Consider the following 20,724-nt stretch of genomic DNA (forward strand, 5'->3'; position numbering starts at 1 on the left):
GTAATCGGGAGCAGAATCGATAATTGTCACACTTATCAAAAGCTATAAACTTTCGTCAAAAGCTATTAAATTTAAGATATTGTTATCACCAGGTGAACATATATAAGTAAAATTAGCGGAAAATTATATAATATTAATATTATTATCTCTATGATTATTATTTCTCAATAATTAATTTACTTTTTTCATTTTTGTTTCAGGTAAGAATTCAAAATATGTGCTTCCATGTTTGATCTTCTCGGTTAAATCTCACGAGTATTAATTAAAATATTAAATTTACTTGCTGCAATGTGAGTATTTTTCTTATTAATTAAAATAAGTATTAAGAATTTTATTATAATTAAATTTAAATTTAAATTTTTTCGAATCTTCGAATATGTGGTAAAATAAATCAAACATCTTTTTGGTATTTTAGTTTGCTTTTTTGCAATCATGAGAATTATTTATTTAACGAAAAAATTGTCATGAAATTAAATTATGTTATTATGTATAATTTTATTTCGACTTTCACATTTATTTTCACTTTAATAGATTTTTATTTTCCTATTCCCTTTTTAACTTTGACTGAATTTTATTTTAACTTTTATCTTCACTTTCACTTTGATAGATTTTATTTAAACTTTCATTTTCCCCTTCCATAGAATTTTATTTTTCATTTTATTTTCATTTTCACTTTGATAGATTTTATTTACACTTTCATTTCCCCTTTCATAGAAATTTATTTTGAATTTTATTTTTACTTTCATTTTCATGTTCAGAGAGTAAAAATAAAATCAAAAATAAAATTCTATTAAAGTTAAAATGAAAATGAAAGCAAAAATAGGTTTACCTTGAAAAATTTTTATTTTCTCTTTATACTAAAAAGAACATGAAAACGTAACTTAAAAGTGAAACTGAAAGCGAAAATAAAATACTGACAAAGTGAAAGTGAATATGGCTGTAAAAACGAAAGTGAAAATAAAAATCTATGGAAGTGGAAATGAAAGGGAAAATAAAAATTTGCTAAAATGAAAGTGAAAATAAAAAAAAAATTTTATTAAAGTAAAAAAGAAAATGAAAATAAAAATTTGCTAAAATGAAAGTGAAAATGAAAAGGGAAATTAAAATTTGTTAAAGTGAAAGTGAAAATAAAAGTAAAAAATTAAAATCTTTCAAACTGAAAATGACAATGAAAGTCGAAGTAGAAATTAAAGTTACATAATCGGAATCAATTTATTGCTACATTTTTATATTCATTTTGACTTTCACTTTGATAATTTTTTTTCCTTTTATTTTCACTTTCACTTTTACTTTTTTAGAGAGTGATAATAAAAATCTGTCAAAGTGAAAATGAAAGTGAAAATAAAAATGGTAGGTGGTCACTTTTTCTAAAAAATATTTTCTAATTATCCTTTTTGTCTAAAGAAAGCGATTTCTAATGAAATCTGTTTTCTAAAAATGTTTTACTTTCTAAAAATTTATGATTTCTAATATTTATTTTCCTAAAATTTATTAAAATTCAATAATTTTGAATTTTTAATAAAAGTTAGAAAATTCTGTTTGCAGAATTTTATAATTTCTTTATGAAAAAGAAAACAAATTTTTATAAAAATACTATTTCTTATCACAATTTGTTAACAAAATTCTGTTCTTCTCTGAAAAAAAAATAATTAGCAACATTTTTATAGCAAAATTTCCAGAATGAAATTGAAAGAAAGTCCAAGTGAAAGTAAAAATTTACTTTCGTTTCAGAAGTAAAATATGCCAAAGTAGAAATAAAATTGAATATGAAAATCCATCAAAGTGAGAGTGAAAGTGTAAATAGAAATCTGAAAAAGTCGAAAGTGAAAGTGAAAATTCGTCAAATGAAAATAAATTATAAATGAAAGAGAAAATATGAATCTAATCTAATGAAAATAAAAATCTGATAAAATGAAAGTTAATATGAAAGTGAAAATTCGTCAAAATGAAAGTAAAAGTAAAAATGAGAATTTAAAAATTTTAAAAATGAAAATTTACATTTTTACTTTTACTTTCATTTTGACGAATTTTCACTTTTATATATTATTTCATTTTATCAGATTCTTATTTTTATTTTTATTTTGTTAAAAAATTTACATAATTTTTATTTTTTATCATAATTTTTTAACTAAATCTCAAGCAATTTTTTAAAGAAATAAAAAATGTTTGCAAATTTTTTTTTTTTAATCTATTGATCGTTATTACAAAAATTGAATATTGTTAGAAAAAATAATTTTTGATAATTACCTTTATTAGAAAATGAAATTTTTAAAAAATGATCTTTATTAGAAGAAAGAAAATTAGAAAAACACCTACATTAGGAAAAAGTTTTTTAGAAATTCACTTTTATTAAAAGAAAATTTTTAGAAAATAAAAAATTAGAAGATATGTTTTAGAAAAACTGTATTGAAAATGAAAATTTTTCAATATGAGAGTGAAAGTGAAATTGAAAAAAAGTCAAAGTGAAAGTGAAAATTTACTTTCATTTTAGAAATAAAAATATCTCAAAATAAAACTAAAATTGAATATGAAAATCCATCAAAGTGAGAGTGAAAGTGTAAATAGAAATCTAAAGAAGTCGAAAGTGAAAGTGAAAATTCGTCAAATGAAAATAAATTATCAATGAAAGAGAAAATATGAAGCTAATCTAATCTATTATGAGAATGAAAATAAAAATCTGATAAAATGAAAGTGAATATGAAAGTGAAAATTCGTCAAAATGAAAGTTACTTTCATTTTAACGAATTTTCACTTTCGTATTCACTTTCATTTTATCAGCTTGTTTTTATTAAAATAAGTAAAAATTAATTTTCATTTTTACTTTTACTTTAATTTTGACGAATTTTCACTTTCACATTCACTTTCATTTTTATTTCACTATTCATTTCATTTAAAATGAAAGTGAAATTCTCTCTAAATGTAAATAAATATACAAATGAAAGTGAAACGAAAAGTGAGAATGAGAATAAAAAAAAGTGAAAGCAAAGTGAAAGTGAGAATAAATATCAAAATCTTCCAATTTTTTCCAAAATTTTTTTCAATTTCACTTTTGAAAGTGAAAATAAAAATGAAAATTCGTTAAATTAATTAATTAACATTATGGGGCATTCTCCGTCAGATTTTTACTCAAAATTTTTTTTGTATTAAAACAATTTTTTTCGAATTTTATATGAAAAATAAGTAATTACGTGTTTTTTTATTTTTTTATTTGATCAAAATTATAAAAGTTATGATTTTTTTAAATTTAACATCTTCGGAAGCAAAGGATTTTTGAAACACTTTTAACTCCGTTATACCAAAAGATAAAAAATAATGTAATATATATGAAAATGACTTGTTTTTTCTTGAATATTTCAAATATGTAATAAAAAATAACTTTAATAAAGCGAAAACATTAAATAAATTGAAATTTCGTCAAAAATGTGACTTTTCTCAAAAGCGAAGTAATTGATTTTCGATTTTTTTCGTCCATTACAACCACTGATAAATATAGAAATTTTTCCCACTTATGCCAAAGTGGTGTTCTTTAGGGTTCAAATTATATTTAAAATTATGTCAGTAGTTGCACAGAGTTTTATTCGATTTTTACACTTTTTAAAAATTTAACCTTCAAAAACAAAAGAAAACGAATGTTTAGTGGTTAATTTCTTTATTTCCTTCTGTAAAATCTGTGCAACGACTGATATAATTTTAAATATAATTTGATCCCTAAAGAACACCACTTTGGCATAAGTGGGAAAAATTTCTTTATTCATCAGTGGTTGTAATGAAAGAAAGAAATCGAAAATCGATTACTTCGCTTTTGAGAAAAGTCACATGTTAGACGAAATTTCAATTTATTTAATGTTTTCGCTTTATTAAAGTTATTTTTTATTACATATTTGAAATATTCAAGAAAAAACAAGTTATTTTCATATATTACATTATTTTTTATCTTTTGGTATAACGGAGTTAAAAGTGTTTCAAAAATCCTTTGCTTCCGAAGATGTTAAATTTAAAAAAATCATAACTTTTATAATTTTGATCAAATAAAAAAATAAAAAAACACGTAATTACTTATTTTTCATATAGAATTCGAAAAAAATTGTTTTAATACAAAAAAAATTTTGAGTGAAAATCTGACGGGGAACGCCCCTTATAAATTAACAGAGACGGTACTAATTCCAAATGAGAAATGACAAATGTCTATAACGACAAATAAAATAAAATCAACGGTTTAATTGAAAATGAAGGGAAAAATTTTTTATTGAGAGAGAAATGATGTGCGATGGGTAAAGAGGAGGCGATTGGCCACCTTCATACTTCCGACACTCGTGACTCTCCTGAGAAAAGCTGACGTTTTGCTTACGTGTAGAAACTGAAAAGCAGCAGCAGCCCCACCATCACCACTTCTGTATCTTATAATATAGATATAGATATAGATTTATCCCGAACCAACTCTCGCAAGAAATTACTAAAACTTGACCAAAAGTCTGACATGTTTCGCATTCGCAAAAGTTTATAAGAGACGGATTTCATATGTCCTTTTATATTTATGTAATATACGAATCCGTCGCAATTTCTATAGAAGATTCCTCATTATATTTTTGTATCCGGAACGAAAATAAATTTAGTGAGCAGTCCTAATTGAGAAAAAAAAAATTTTGCCGGCTGTCGTACTTTTTATATTTTGTCATGCTTGCCATCGCGGTCAGAAATGTGAAAATGGATTATTTTATTTTGTCTTTCACTTTCAATTTTAAATTCAACTTTGACTTCAACTTTGATTTTCACTTCCACTTAATAGTGAATTTTGATTTGAATTCTGATTTTGGGTTTGAATTTGACTTCCATTTTCACACTCATTTTCTTTTTTACTTACTGTCACTCACTGTCATTTAAATTTTGCAATTTATTTCCAATTTTATTTTCAGTTCGAGTTTAATTATTTTAAATTTCCGTTTTCACTTTCACTTTAATAGATTTTTATTTGCACTTCCATAAATTTTTATTTCCATTTTCACTTCAAAAGATTTTTATTTTTACTTTCATTTTAGCAATTTTTTATTTTCCTTTTCATTTTCACTTTCATAAAATTTTATTTTTATTTTCACTTTCATTTTAGCAAATTTTCATTTCATTTACACTTTCATTTTAGCAAATTTTTATTTTCCCTTTCATTTTCACTTTGATAATATTTTATTTTCATTTTCAGTTTCATTTTAGCAAATTTTTCTCTTCCTTTTTATTTTCACTTTGATAAAATTTTATTTACATTTTTACTTACATTTTCATTTTAGCAAATTTTTTTTCCCTTTCATTTTTACTTTGATAACATTTTATTAACATTTTCACTTTCATTTCATTTTAGCAAATTTTTTGTTCCTTTCATTTGATCTTTGATAAAATTTTATTTTCACTTTCACTTTCATTTTCATTGTAGCAAATTTTCATTTTCCCTTTCATTTTCACTTTAATAGATTCTTAGTTTCACTTTCTATCAAAGTGAAAGTGAAAATAGAAATTTACGAAGCGGAAAATGCAAATAAAATTGAAAGTTTATTAACTTTATTTTTTACTTTTATTTTCACTTTCTCTTTTATTCTCATTTTTAATATCTCTTTGATTTTGACTTTCACTTTCATTTTTACTTTTTTTTATTTTGACTTTGATTTTCATTTTGTTTTCTACTTTAAATTTGAGTTTCCTTTGCATTGTAAATTAAAAGTCGAAGTTAAAATCAAAATTTTTTAATTGCTAATTATTATACACTTTGTATAAAAATATTTGTTTCATTATGGGGTGCGTTCACGTAATTTTCAATTTCACTCAAAAAATTTTTACTTTCAACTTCAGCAAAAACATTTTCACGCAAAAAATTTTCAATTTCAATTACACCTAAAATACTTTTACTTTCAAGTAAAATTTTTTCACTTTTACACAAAAAAAGTTCAATTTAAATTACAACTAAAATACTTTCACTTTCAAACAAAAAATTTTCACCAAAAGACAATTCATTTTCAATCAAAAAATTTTTGGTTCAATTGTAAGTGGTTTCATAGAAATTGAAAGTTAAAATATTTTGTGTGAAAGTGAAAATATTTTTTGTGAAAGTGAAAATATTTTTTGTGAAATTAAAATAGTCAAAATATTTTAAGTGAAATTGTAAATGAAAATTTTTTAATTGACCGTAAAAGAAAACATTTTTTTGGTGAAAGTGAAAATATTTTGGGTGAAATAGAAAATTTTATAATTGAAAATAAGAATTTTTTGAGTGGAGGTGAAAATTTTGTTGAGACAAAATTTTTTTTTTGTTATAGTGGAAATTTTTTGAGTGAAAGTGAAAATTTTTGCATGTAAGTGGAAATTTTTTGTGTGAAATTGAAAATTTTATAATTGAAAGTAAGAATTTTTTGAGTGGAGGTGAAAATTTTGTGGATTAAATTGAAAATTTTATAATTGAATGTAATAATCTTTTAAGTTGAGATGAAAATCTTTTGAGTTAAAGTAAAAATTTTTGCATGAAAGAGAAAATATTTTGGGTGAAATTGAAAATTTTATAATTGAAAATAAAAATTTTTTGAGTGGAGGTGATAATTTTGTTGAAGCAAATATTTTTTTTTATAGTGGAAATTTTTTGAGTGTAAGTGAAAATTTTTGCATGAAAATGAAAATATTTTGGGTTAAACTAAAAATTTTAAAATTGAAAATAAGAATTTTTTGAGTAGAGGTGAAAATGTTGTTAAAATGAAATTTTTTTTTATAGTGGAAATTTTTTGAGTGAAAGTGAAAATTTGTGCATGAAAGTGAAATTTTTTTGTGTGAAATTGAAAATTTTGTAATTGAAAGTAAGAATTTTTTGAGTGGAGGTGAAAATTTTGTTAAAGCGAAAATTTTTTTTTGTTATAGTGGAAATTTTTTCATGAAAGTGAAAATATTTTGGGTTTAACTGAAAATTTTATAACTGAAAATAAGAATTTTTTGAGTCGAGGTGAAAATTTTGTTGAAGCGAAAATTTTTTCTTGTTATAGTGGAAATTTTTTGAGTGAAAATTTTTGCATGGAAGATAACATTTTTTGGGTGAAATTGAAAGTGAAAATTTGTTGAGTGAAGGTGAAAGTTACATGAAGTTTAATTTTTACTTTAAATTCAAAATTTGAATTCAAAACAAAAGTAAAAAAAAACCCTAAATTGTTTTTTATTTACTAATTAAATATAATTCTTTATTAAAGCTTTGTTTTAAAATTAATTTTTAAAATAAAAAAATACAACCTTAGCTATCAAAATAAATCATACCTTTCTTTAAATTTTTAAATCATTTATTAAAATCGATTAATTATTATTCATTTATTTTGAATAATTAAAAAGAACTTGTCAATTCTTCTCGCTATTGATTATTATCTAAGATTCGAGGAAAGACAAAAAAAATACATTTCCATGTCCTTGAAAAATCGCATCTTAAAAATTTAACCTACTCTCGTTGTGTTATTTTACTTCAATAAAGCGGAAGTCGTCAACTTCCCTCTTCTCCAAAAAACCGTTTAACTATAATACACACGCATAAATTTTCTATATCCATAAACTGAAAATTTAATATATCTATTATGTACTTAAAATAAAAATTACAATTTGGAAATAATTTGAGAATTAATCTACCAAAAGTGTATATTTAAGAGAAAGAGAACCCGAAAAAACAAAAAATAGCAAAACTTTCCATAAAGTTTATTTTCATCATTACAGGATTTACATGATATTAAAAGCTTTTAATGTCGCAGTTTTCTCGACTGCGGAGAATATTTTCCCGTGAAAGCATTTCAAGTAGGAAAACTTTCGTGATGACTTTTCCACCTTTAAAAGCATTTCAATTTTAACTTTTCTAATTTCAAAAATTCGTATTTAAATGTTGAAAATCGACATTTGAAAAATGTTAAAGGGAATGCGCGCACTAACAATTTCTAGTAATTATATAGGTACATATTTCACGCAAAATTTTATTTTCAAATTATTCATTCGTATAATTTAATTACAAATTTAATTTAAAAACTTTCAGTGTCAGTAATTAAAAATACAAAGATAGTTTTATTATTTATTTATTGTTCATTTATTAATTTCCCTTTTTTCATCACTATTGTATTTTTGAATACATTTTTGCTTACATAATATTATAATTTTTTCATTTTATAATAAATTCAAAATTTTTATTATTAATTACTTCAAATAAACGTTTATTAATTTAAAAAAATTTACTGTTTTTATTTGTTAATTATTATTTTATTTTATGAAGAAAAAAAAATTTAATTATTTCGAAATTTAATTATTTTCATTAACTTACTATCGTAAAAAAATTTCCCAAAAAAATTCAATTATTTAAAAAAAAATTTTGATAATATTTCTGGGAAACATTCAATAATTTTCAAAAATAATAAAAATTTTCAGGGAAATTCAATTATTTAAATAAATGTTAATAGAAATCTTTACAATAATCAAAATACTCTTAGAATTCAATTATTTTTTAGAAATTTTAATAAAATTCTTTGGAAGAATTAAATTATTTTCACAAATAATAAAACTCGTCAAAGATTTTTAATTATTTTTAATAGAAATTCTAATGAATTCCTCTGAATAATTCTATGTTTTACAAAATATTAATAAAATTCTTCTTGGAAATTCAATTATTTAAAAGAAATTGTCTCAAAAATTAAATTATTTTTATAATTGTAGTAAAATTCTTTGGTAGAATTCAATATTATTTTCACAGATAATAAAGTTTTTACGGAAATTCAATTATTTTAAAATGTTTGTTAAAAATTCTCAAAAAAACAATTATTTTCATATAACTAGTAAAATTCTTTGATGGAATTAAATTATTTTTTAGAAACAATAAAGTTTTTACGGAAATTCAATTATTTTAAAAGATTTTTTAAAAATTATTCTCAAAAAAACAATTATTTTCATATTAATAATCAAAATGCTCTCAGAATTCAATTATTTTTTAGAAACAATAAAGTTTGTACAGAAATTCAATTATTTTAAAAAACTTTTTTAAAATTCTTTACAAAAATTCAATTATTTTCATAACTAGTAAAATTCTTTGGTGGAATTCAATTATTTTCACAAATAATAAAGTTTGTACTGAAATTAAATTATTTAAAAAAATTTGTTTTTAAAAATTCTTCGCAAAAATACAATTATTTTCATAACTAGTAGAATTCTTTGATGGAATTCAATTATTTTCACAAATAATGAAATTTATACGGAAATTCAATTATTTTAAAAGATTTTTTAAACATTCTTCGCAAAAATTCAATTATTTTCATAACTGTAGTAAAATTCTTTGGTGGAATTAACTCAATTATTTCCACAAATAATAAAATTTGTACAGAAATTAAATTATCAAAAATTTTTTATTTTAAATTCTTTGCAAAAATTCAATTATTTTCGCAAATAATAAAATTTCTACTGAAATGTAATTATTTAAAAGAAATTTTTAACAAAATGCCTCGAAAATTGGAATTATTTATAAAAATTTTATTACAATTAGTCGAAAGAATTGAATTATTTTACAAAATTTGAATAAAATTCTTGATATGAATAGTTTCAAGAAATATTAAATTATTCAATAAATTTTTTATTTTTGTATTTTAATAATTGAATTCTCTTAGAACTTTCTAATGATGAATTTATTTAAAAAGGGATTTCAGTTAAAATTTCAGATAATTAAATATTCGAAACGTTATATTATGAATATTAAAAAAAAATTTTTAATTTTAGTTATTGTAATACTTTTTTTTTTATTAGTTGTTGTAAAATTTAATATAGTATTTTAATTTTTATTTTGAAAAATTATTACCTAGTTTATTATTTTTTCAAAAAAATGATTAAAGTTTTGAATAATTTTATTTACAAATTTCAACAAAAAAAACATTATTGAATTGAATATTAGAGTTGTATAATTTTTGGAAGTAATTAAATTTCAAAAAGACTTTACATTGAAATCATTTAAAATATTTTAATTTCTGTGAAAAATAAATAAGTAGGTAGGTATTTAAATATTTAACAAAAATTATTATTCAAGTTTTGAATATGTAATTTAATTTGAAAATTATGAGAAAAATTAGTCGATTAAAAAATTGGAAATTGTAATTTTTTCAAGATTAAAATAATTTTTAAAAGATTAAATTAAATTTCTAATTATTTGTAATTTTTGTCAAATTTAATTGAAATAGATTTAAAGAATTTTATTCAGAATTGAAGTTATTATTAGGATTTGGTTGGATAAGAAAGAGAATAAATGTAATTTTGATGAAAATTGGAACAAAGTCAGGGAAATAAAATAAAAACTCAAATTTTTGTGATTTTTATTTATCGTCTAAAACGAGTTTTTTGGTCGTGAAATTTTTACTTTTTCACTACTTTTTTCAGTCCTGAAGCTACTTTTTGTTACTTTTTTAAAATTGATTATCGAGTGCGAAGTCTGTAAAAATTCAATTTTTATGTTAAAAAATATAGTTCGATATAAAGTTTTTTTTTGTTTATAAGTTTTAAAATGAATTATTTTAATTCATTCGTTTTTTTAAATAATTCTTCGATATTTTATCTATAATTCAAATTTTTTCAAATAACAATAAATCTGTTGAGGTAACAAAAAATTGTGTAACAACAACAAAAATTTGTTAGTTCTATATTAACAATTCTTTTTCCTCTGTGTAATATTTCTACTGACATTTACTTAAAAATAACTGATGCTTCAATAGATTTTTTTAACTAATTCAATTAATTACTTTAAAAAAGTCAAGTTTAACTAATTTCTCAGTTATTTTTTTTTTACTGAAAATCAGTTATTTTTAATTTTAACTGATTCATAAGCAAAAAGTCAGTCACTGATTGTCAGTTTAAACTATGACTTTTAACTGATTCAAATTTAGAGAAAGTAGTTGAAATTTAATATTATTTTCATTGTCAAGAGAAGAAAAAATTTTGCAAACTTGTAAAAATGAAAATAAGGTAAATTTTGAAAATTGGATAAATCTAAAAAAGCTCTAGTGTTAAAATACCACTTCCTTTTTTCAGTGATAAGGCACCCAAAATAAAAATTAAAGTAATAATCACTTGACTGCAGTTTTTTTTCTACCTGATTTTTTTTTTTTTTTGACTGATCTGAATCTTTTCAGTATCAGCAAAATGAAGGTATATTCATGGACAGGTGCAATATACACCGAAGCAATTCAAATAGCACTAGCCCCTATTTCAATCGTCATATATTGTCATGGCGCTACGTGACTAAAGTACGAAATAGCCAATAGATGCCATTCGCGTCATCGAAACTTTTGCCCTGAGGAATTGGCAAGCACTATTTTCGAGAACGGGCAAAAAAAAGACCTCCTCTCGTTTTTACCTTCAAAATATATATTTTATCCAAAAATCGTGTATTTACACTAAACTATAAATTGTTGGTCAATATTTCTTCTCGCAAAAAAATTGAGAGAAAAAAATTTATTACTACTTTGGAACTCCAATTGTATACAAACAATTTTTATACTCAGTTTTTCTAAGTTTATCAAATTGAGACAAAAAACGAATCAAAATTTTTGCGAAGCAAAACTTTTGATTCGTTTTTTGTCTCAATTTGATAAACTTGGAAAAATTGTGACTGACAACTGCGGGGTAATTATGCAATAAATAATTCAGTATTACCTTCTTTTTCCAACTGATAAAAAACTGCAAATCGGATTGAAAATTTGATTCGACTTTTATATTAATGCAGTCAACCAAAAATTATTTTTTTAATTAAACATAATAATTTTGACTTAATACAAAATAAGTTTGATTTAATAAAAATTGCGTTTAATTCAATTATAAAATATGTATAATTCAAATATATTTTTTTCGTTGACTATATTTATTTTTGGATTAAAAAAATATTTTTCTCTCGGTGTTGTAAAATTATTAAAAAAGGGATTTCGAAACACTAACGTTTTTAGATATTAAAACAAAACAAATAAAGATTTATTATTCAAAATTGGTTCTAAATTAATATCAATTTTTGCAGTTTAACAATTTTCTTTTAGAATGAGAACAAAAGTTTGTTTTATGCGCTATAAAACTTGCAAAAGAAAATTAAGACTCTTTACTGGAAATTTCAATTATCTTTTGAAATAATTAAATTCTTCTCCGAAATTCAATTATTTTCAAAGATAATAATAAAGCTCTTGGCAAAATTTCAATAATTTAAACAAAATTTTCCTCAATTGAATAATTTTTAATATCTACTATTTTAATAAAATTTTCCAAAAGAATTCAATTATTTAAAAAAATTTTAATAAAATTCTTCAAACATTTAATTATTTTCAAGAAGAATAAAATTTTTAACAGGAATTCAATTATTTACAAATTTTTTTTAAATTTCGACGCAATAATTCAATTATTTTCATAAATAATAAAATTTTTACAAGGTTTCAATTATTTTCGTAAATAATAAAATTCTTTTTAGGAATTCAATCATTTTCATAAATAATAAAACTCATAGCAAAAGTTTAATTATTTTTAATGCAATTTTAATCAAATTCCTCGAAAAATGTAATTATTCTTAAAAATTTTATTAAAATTCGTCAAACGAATTCAATTATTTAAAAATTTATTGTTAAAATTCTTTATGGAAATTCAATTTTAAGAAACATTTAATTATTAAAGAATTATTTGTTTTTGTATTTAAATAATTGATTTCTAGTAGAATTTTTTAATAAAAATTGATTTAAAAATGAATTTCTGTTAAAATTTTAGATAATAATTGAATATTAAAAGCATTAGGTATGGTGTGGATTTTTAGAAATAATTGAATTTTGAAAAAGTTGCAAATTAAAATCTTTGAAAATCTTAATTTTTCATATTTTTGACAAACAATTTCCGAATAATTGAAATTTTCTAAAATAATTGAATTGTAAACGAATGAATTTGAAAATTCTCAAAGAACTTTTTTAAAAATTATTAAAAATAATAGCTTTATTGAAGAATTTTAGTTAAAAACACTAGAAAAAAATTTAATTTTAGAGAATTTAGAAATTATTGCAGAAATTTAATCATTTTCAAGAGTAATAAAATTCTTCTTAAGGATTAAATTATTTTTACTATATAATAATAAAACTCATGGCAGCGTTTCAATTATTTTTCATACAATTATAATTGAATTCCTTGAAAAAAGTAATTATGTTCAATGCAAGTTTTAATAAAATTCGACAAAAGAATTCAATAATTTAAAACTTTGTTAATAAAATTCTTTATGAGAATTGAATTTTGAGAAACATTCAATTATTCAATAAATTGTTCACTTTTGCATTTAAATAATTAAATTCTTGTAGAATTTTCAAATAAAAATTGATTTTCATTTTATAAAAATGAATTTCAGTTAAAATTTTAGATTATAATTGAATATTTAAAGCAATATAGCGTGAATTTTTAGAAATAATTGAATTTTGAAATTAATTTTTTAAAAATTATTTGAAGTTTTTATTCTTTAATATGCATTTAATTAAAGATTTAGGAATGATTGAAATTTCGTGAAATTGAATATTGTAAACAAATGGATTTGAAAATTACCAAACAACTTTTTCAAAAATTATTACAAATAATAGCTTTATTAAAGAATTTTAGTTAAAAACACGAAAAAAAATTTAGTTTTGGAAAAGTTACAAGTTTTTGCAGAAATTCAATTATTTTCAAGAGTAATATATATAATATTCTTCGCAAAAATTAAATATTGTTCAAAAATAATAAAATTTTTCTTAAGGATTCAATTATTTTCATAAATAATAAAACTAATCGTAGAATTTCAATTATTTTTAATACAATAATTTTAATCGAATTTCTCGAAAAATGTAAATTATTCTTGAAAATTTTATTAAAATTCGTTGAAAGAATTCAATTAATTAAAAAGTTCTTGATAAAATTCTTTATGAGAATTGAATTTTAAGAAGCATTCAATTATTTATTTTTGCATTTAAATAATTGAATTCTAGTAGAAATTTTTAATAAAAATTGATTTTCATTTTATAAAAATGAATTTCAGTTAAAATTTTAGATAATAATTGAATATTAAAAGTAATGTAGCGTGAATTTTTAGAAATATTTGCATTTTGAAATTAATTTTTATGAAAAAGTTTAATTGAATTTTTTTGACATTATTCTAAGTTTTTATTTAAAGAATAAAAGAATTGAAGAATTTACGAATAATTGAAATTTCGTAAAATTTAATATTGTACGTAAAGGAATGAATTTAAAAATTGTCAAAGAAGTTTTTCAAAAATTATTAAAAATAATTGATTTAAAGAAGAATTTTAGGAAAACATTCTTGAAAATAATAATTGAATTGATTTTATCATTCGGTTATCTTTAATGACTATAAAAAATTGAATTTATAGTTTTAAGTAAAATGTTCTTTTATTTGACTCGGACTTGTTATATTTTGGTCAGATTGGTTCGTAAATGGTTCCCAATTTTTCATTTTTGGTCCGTAAAGTCCGTATTTTTAAATACTTTCACTGGTTCGAGCCCTGCAATATGTGACAATAATGCAATTTAGAAATAAATTAAAATAAAAATTGTCATGAGAAAGAAAAGTATTTATGAAATAAACAAAAAAAAGTTTTCATATTTTTAACTTTACCGTGGTTTTGAAACTAAACTTTATTCTCAAAGTAACTTATTATCTGAAACTAAAAGAGAGACGTGTAAAAATTTGCAGATATTATATTTAGAAATGACATCTTTGAAAGGAAAATTGTACTTTACATAGGAGAGAAAAAAAAAAGAAGATGATGATGATTCTCGATCAATCTTTTTCTCTATTTGAAAACTCGCGGAACTAGGACATAAAACTTGGATTTTATAAATCGGACATTTCACCAAGATTCATGTGCCTTTCAACTTGGCTTTTGGAATATTCCTAGATTTTAGATTCGGGATATGCATTTCCTTTGCATTTTGAAGTGAGAGAGAGAAAGAGAGAGCTTGTCGTTGACGCAGGCACGGTCAGCAGCGAGAGTAGAGTGTTGAGAAGCGACCGGAAATAGACCCTGTAATCGGAGAACCTATATCTGGAAATATGGCAGTACACATACTGCCTTATTTTCGACTCGTCCAGGGGGCCAAGTTTCTACACTGTGACCCCCCCCCTTTCCCTACCTCTTTCTCTTTCTCTTCTTCTTCTTCTTCATTTTCTTCTTCGTTTGTAAGAACCACGCGGGAGAACGGCTTGCATACCACATGCTTCCTTTACGCCGGTCAGATCCTCGTCCCGGGGAGACGACGACGACGACGATTTGCAGTAATGGCAGATACAAACCAAGTGTGCATCTATCTATACTTACATTGGCTATTTCTAGCGTCCAGGGTTGCAAAATCTCCACTTTATTCTCTTTCAACATTATATTCGGTCCCCTAAAACAAACACCGTGCAGAATCTCTTTTATGGGATTGTAAACTGTGACTTTGATTTTCAACCTTGGGTTATTGTTTCGATAGAATGTGCAGGGTTGCCACAGGTCAGGTAAGTCAGGGAAATTAAAATTAATCAGTGAAAAGTCAGGAAAAAGTCAGGCATTTTTATTAAAGGTACTGGAAAAAATTTAATTCTTAGAATTTATAAGAAAATTCTCAATTTTTGTGTCTTTTTGGTTTGACTCATAAACTATAAAATTACCACGATTTCTAATACAAAACCTTTTTTTTTAATTTCTCAGCAGGCTTCACAGTCTGTCCCCTATTTCCCTAAAAGTCCCCGTTTTTCAATTTTAGCCCCTAAACGTACCCTATTTTGAAAATTTCCCCTATTTTTCTCGTCGCAGGAAATTTATTTTTTTTCAATAATTTTTAAGTAATTTTGCAAAAGAATTCAATTATCTTGATAACCAACAAAATTCTCCGCATAAAATCAATTATTCTAAGGATTTTAAATGAAATTCTTTACCAAAATTCAATTATTTTGATAAATATCAAAATTCTTCTAAAGAATTCAATTATTTTCAAAAATTTTAATTAAATTCTTAGAAAAATTTCAATTATTTTTATAAATTTTAATGAATATCTCGTCAAGAATTCAATTATTTTTATAAATAGAAAAAATTTTCGCCAAAAATTCAATTATTTTCAAACATTTTAATAAAATTCTTTGCAAAATTTCAATTATTTTCAAAAGTTTTTCGCAATTCAATGTTTTTAAATATTTACTATTTTCATAAAATTTATCAACAAATTTAATTATAAAAAAACTTGATGATACAATTCTACGAAAAGATTCAATTATTTTCATAAATAATAAAATTTCATTTACGAATTTAATTATTTTCATCGTATAATTTCAAATATTTTTAATACAATTTTAAATAAATTCCTTAAAAAATGCAATTATTATTACAAATTTTATTAAAACTTGAGGAAAGAATTCAATTTTAAAAAACATTCAATTATTTAATAAAACAATAAAATTCGTTGCAATAATTCAAATATTTTCATAAATAACATTTAATTCGCCGCAGAAAATCAATTATTTTTAAAAAATTTTAAATAATTTTGCAAAAGAATTCAAGTAGCTTGATAAGCAATAAAATTGCACAAATTCTTCCCATAAAATCAATTATTGTAAGGAATTTTAGTAAAATTCTTTTCCAAAATTCAATTATTTTGATAAATATCAATATTCATCGCAAGAATTTAATTCTTTTGAAAAGTAATAAAATACTTTGCAGAAATTAAATTATTTTCAAAATTTTTTGAAAATTCTCGTCAACAATTAAATTATCTTTATAAATAGATAGGGAAAATCTTCTCAAGAATTAAATTATTGTCAAAAATTTTAATAAAATTCTTTTTATGAATTCAATTATTTTCAAAAATTATTATATAATTCTTCTTAAGAATTCAATTAATTTTAAAAAATTTAATAAAATTCTTCAAAAAGTTTTTAATCATTTTCAAAAATTGTTATAAAATTCTTTAATATAATAAATTTTATTAAAATTTTAATTAAATTCCTGAAAAGAAATTAAATATTTTTAATAGTTATGTTAATACAATTCTTCGTAAACATTAAATTTTAAGAAACATTCAATATTATTTATTTTTGTATTTAAATAATTGATTTCTCGTAAAATTAAATTATTGTTTTTCGTACTTTTAACTAACAATTCTGAAGAATTAGTTTTTTTTTGAAAAAGTTTAATTGAATAATAATTGATATGTTATTGGTTTAAAGTAGAATTTTAGTTAAAAATTCTAGAAAATGTTAATTGAATTGAAATGATACAAATAATTTTGAAGAAATTTTAGTAACAATATATTCTTATAATAAAAAACTAATGACTTTGTCAGTCGGTCATCTTTAATTATTATATAAGTTGTTCAATTTGAAATTTTTGAACATCTTAATTCCAATGAAAAAAAAAAGTTATTATTAAATATTTATTTTAAATAAAACTATTGATGTTCTCGAATAATTTTACTTTTGAAGAAATTTGTAAATAAATTGAATACAAAATTATTTTGAGTATCTAATAATTTTGAGAGTGAATCAGAATATTCTTTAGGATGAGGGAAAAAGTTAAAGTTGTGCTTGGAAATCAGGGAACAGTCAAGGAAAAATAAAATAAAATTTTTGTGGCAACCCTGTATAAATAAATGATATTTTTATCTTTATTTAACCAATTTTTATGGTCCCCTAAAAAGTCCCCTATTTTTTAATTTTTAGTCCCCTATTTCCCCTAAAATACTTTTTAGGGGCACTGTGAAGCCTGTTTCTGACAAAAATTTCTTTTTTAATAACTTAAATCTTGAACAACTATCATAACATAAATAAATTATTTAATAATTTTACTTGAATATTTCAAAATTAATTCACTTTTAAAAGAGTTGCGTTTACAATTTTCATAAATAAATGAACTTCAAACGGTTTCAATTTGAAATTTTAGAAAATTTCAATGTTAAATGAATTTAATTAAAAATTTTAATGAACTTAGATTTTTGAAAAATTTTAATAATTCAAAATCTTCTAAATTTAGGTGAATTTGTTAATAGATATTTAATTAATTATTAAAAATAATGGATTTATAGAAAAATTTTAGTTAAAAACACTAAAAACAATTGAATTTTGAAGAAGTTACAAATAATTACAGAAATCCAATTATTTTCAAAAGTAATAAAATTCTCATTACAAAATTCAATTTTGTTCAAAATTTACCAAAATATCTCGACAAAATCCCAACTATTATCTTTATAAATAAAAAAAGATTCTAAAGTAAGTAATCTTGCTTAAAAATTTCAAAATTAATTTAATTTCAAAAGAGTTGCGTTTACAAATATTCATAAATAGATGAACTACATAGGTTTCAATTTAAAATTTTAGAAAATATCAATTTTTAATGAATTAAAATAGAAATTTTGAGAACAACTAGCGATTACGGAAATTAAATTATTTTCAAAAGTAAAAAACCTCTTCGCATAAATTCAATTATGTTGAAAATTTTTTAAAAATTCTCATTAAAATTTCAATTATTTTTATAATAATAAAATTCTTCTGCAAAATTCAATTATTTAAAAAAAAATGTAATAAAATTTTTGGCAAAATTTCAATCATTTTTAAAAATTCTCCTCATTTCAATGATTTTTAATAATATCTACTATTTTAATAAAATTTTCTAAAAGAATTCAATTATTTAAATAAAATTTTAATAAAAATTTCACAGGAATTCAATTACTTACCAATTTTTTATAAATTTCTTGGCACCAATTCAATTATTTTCAATTTTTTAATGAAGTTTCTCGAAAGAATTCAATTATAGTAAGAGAATTTAAGAAAATAGTTGCATTTTTTCCGAAGAATTTCTATTGAAATTTTTGAAAATAATTGAATTTCTCCGAAGAATTTTACTATTTTCAAAATAATTGAATTCTTTTAAAGAATTCAAAATTTTCAAAATTTTTCGTAAATAATTCAAATTCTGCTAAGAATTTTATTATTTTCAAAGAATTCAATTATTTTCAAAAATTGTGAAAAATTAAGACACATTTCTTTACAAGATTCTAGCATTTAAAAAAGTTTTTACAACAATTTTTACAAAATTTAGTCAATAAAATTGCAATTTTAATAAAATTTTCCGATACAATTCAAACATTTTCAAAACAATTCTTCTTAAGAATTCAATTATTTTCACAAATAATAAATTTTTTATAGGAATTCAATTTTTAAAAAATATTGGAATAAAATTTTTCGAAAGAAATCAATTATTTTAATAAATATATAAATAACATTTTTCTCGATAATTCAATTATTTTCAAAAATTTTGATAAAATGCTTTATAAATTTAAAAAATTATAATAATTTATAATAATAATTTAGAAATGATTGAATTTTGAAAAGGGTTTAAATTAAAATCTTTGAAAATTTGAATTTATATAGTTACAATATTCTTATGATATAAAATAATGATTCTATCACTCAGTCATCTAAAATTTATCATAAAACATGAGGAAATTATTGAATTTCAAAAGGTTTGAATTTGTAAATCTTAATTCCTAGAGAAAAATAATAATGATTAAATATTTATTTAGAAAAGAAGTTATTGATGTTTTCGAATAATTTTACAATTAAAGAACTTCGTAAATTAATGTAATAGAACATTTTTTTGGGTATCTAATAATTTTTGGAGTGAATCAGAATATTCTTCAGGGTCAGAGTGATGAAATTTACTAAAGTTAATAGTGCAACAAAATTTGTTAAATCAGCAGAGAAAAGTAATGTTTCCCATGGACCATTAGTGCTGTAAAATCTGCTAAAATCATCAAGAAGTTACAATACATTGCATTGCACTATTATGTTTACATACATTGAGATCTACTATAGTTTCATAAACATTGTGATCTACTACATAGATTCTCAGACATTATGATCTATATATGATTTTGTATATTATGATTACATGTTCCTAAATATTATGATCTACTATAGTTTCTTAACCCTCCGTCTAACACATGTTCCAATGTCCATCAGATGCTACATTTCTATGATTCATAAAATATTCTTGGAATAGACTTTTTCGACTAGTTGTTTTTTTGTAAATCATTAGTTGCGTAAAGTTTGTGAAATAACCTGACAGCGTGAATTTTTAGTTATTATATAAATATATTTTAATAAAGATGAAAAGCGTAGAGATCTAGCTTAGCTGGATCCTGGTGTCGTATGGAGGGTTAAACATTATGGTCTACTATAGGTTCTTAAACATTATGATCAACTATACATTATCATCAATTATTGTCTACTCTAAATTAATATTCAATATTATAACTTCTTCAGTTGCATGCAGTTTAGTATAGTATAGTTTAGTATAGTTTAGTTCATTACCAGTTTAGGAACAATGTCGATCAAAAAGCATTTGTAGATTTTTCTGTACCTGAAGCAGCAGTACCTCAAGAAGCATTATTTTTGAACCTAAAGCAACAGTACTTTATGCATATTTAAAAAATAACTTTATATACCTGAACAAGCAGTACTTTATGTACCTAAAGAATTAGTACTTTATGTACCTAAAGGAGCAGTACTTTGTGTACCTAAAGAAGCTGTACTTTTTATACCAAAAGGAGCAGTGATTTTTGCATCTAAAGGAGATGTGCTTTTTTACTTGAAGCAACAATTTTTTTGTACCTAAAGAATCATCACTTTTTGCATCTAAGGAAGTAGTTCTTTTTGTACCTACAGCAAAA

General features: G+C 21.7%; 1 protein-coding gene across 1 annotated transcript in view; it reads left to right on the plus strand.

The window, feature by feature from the left end:
• The first annotated feature begins 216 nt into the window (after positions 1–216).
• The window catches only part of LOC122503378 (E3 ubiquitin-protein ligase MIB1-like), a 72,134-nt gene continuing 51,626 nt past the window's right edge, over positions 217–20,724 (plus strand). Inside the window, exon 1 of the mRNA XM_043613886.1 lies at positions 217–290. The gene's annotated coding sequence lies outside the window, so the exon portion shown is untranslated. The remainder of the gene's footprint in view (positions 291–20,724) is intronic.

This window comes from Leptopilina heterotoma, unplaced genomic scaffold, assembly GCF_015476425.1.
Source record: "Leptopilina heterotoma isolate Lh14 unplaced genomic scaffold, ASM1547642v1 Lhet_26, whole genome shotgun sequence".
Lineage (NCBI taxonomy): Eukaryota > Metazoa > Arthropoda > Insecta > Hymenoptera > Figitidae > Leptopilina > Leptopilina heterotoma.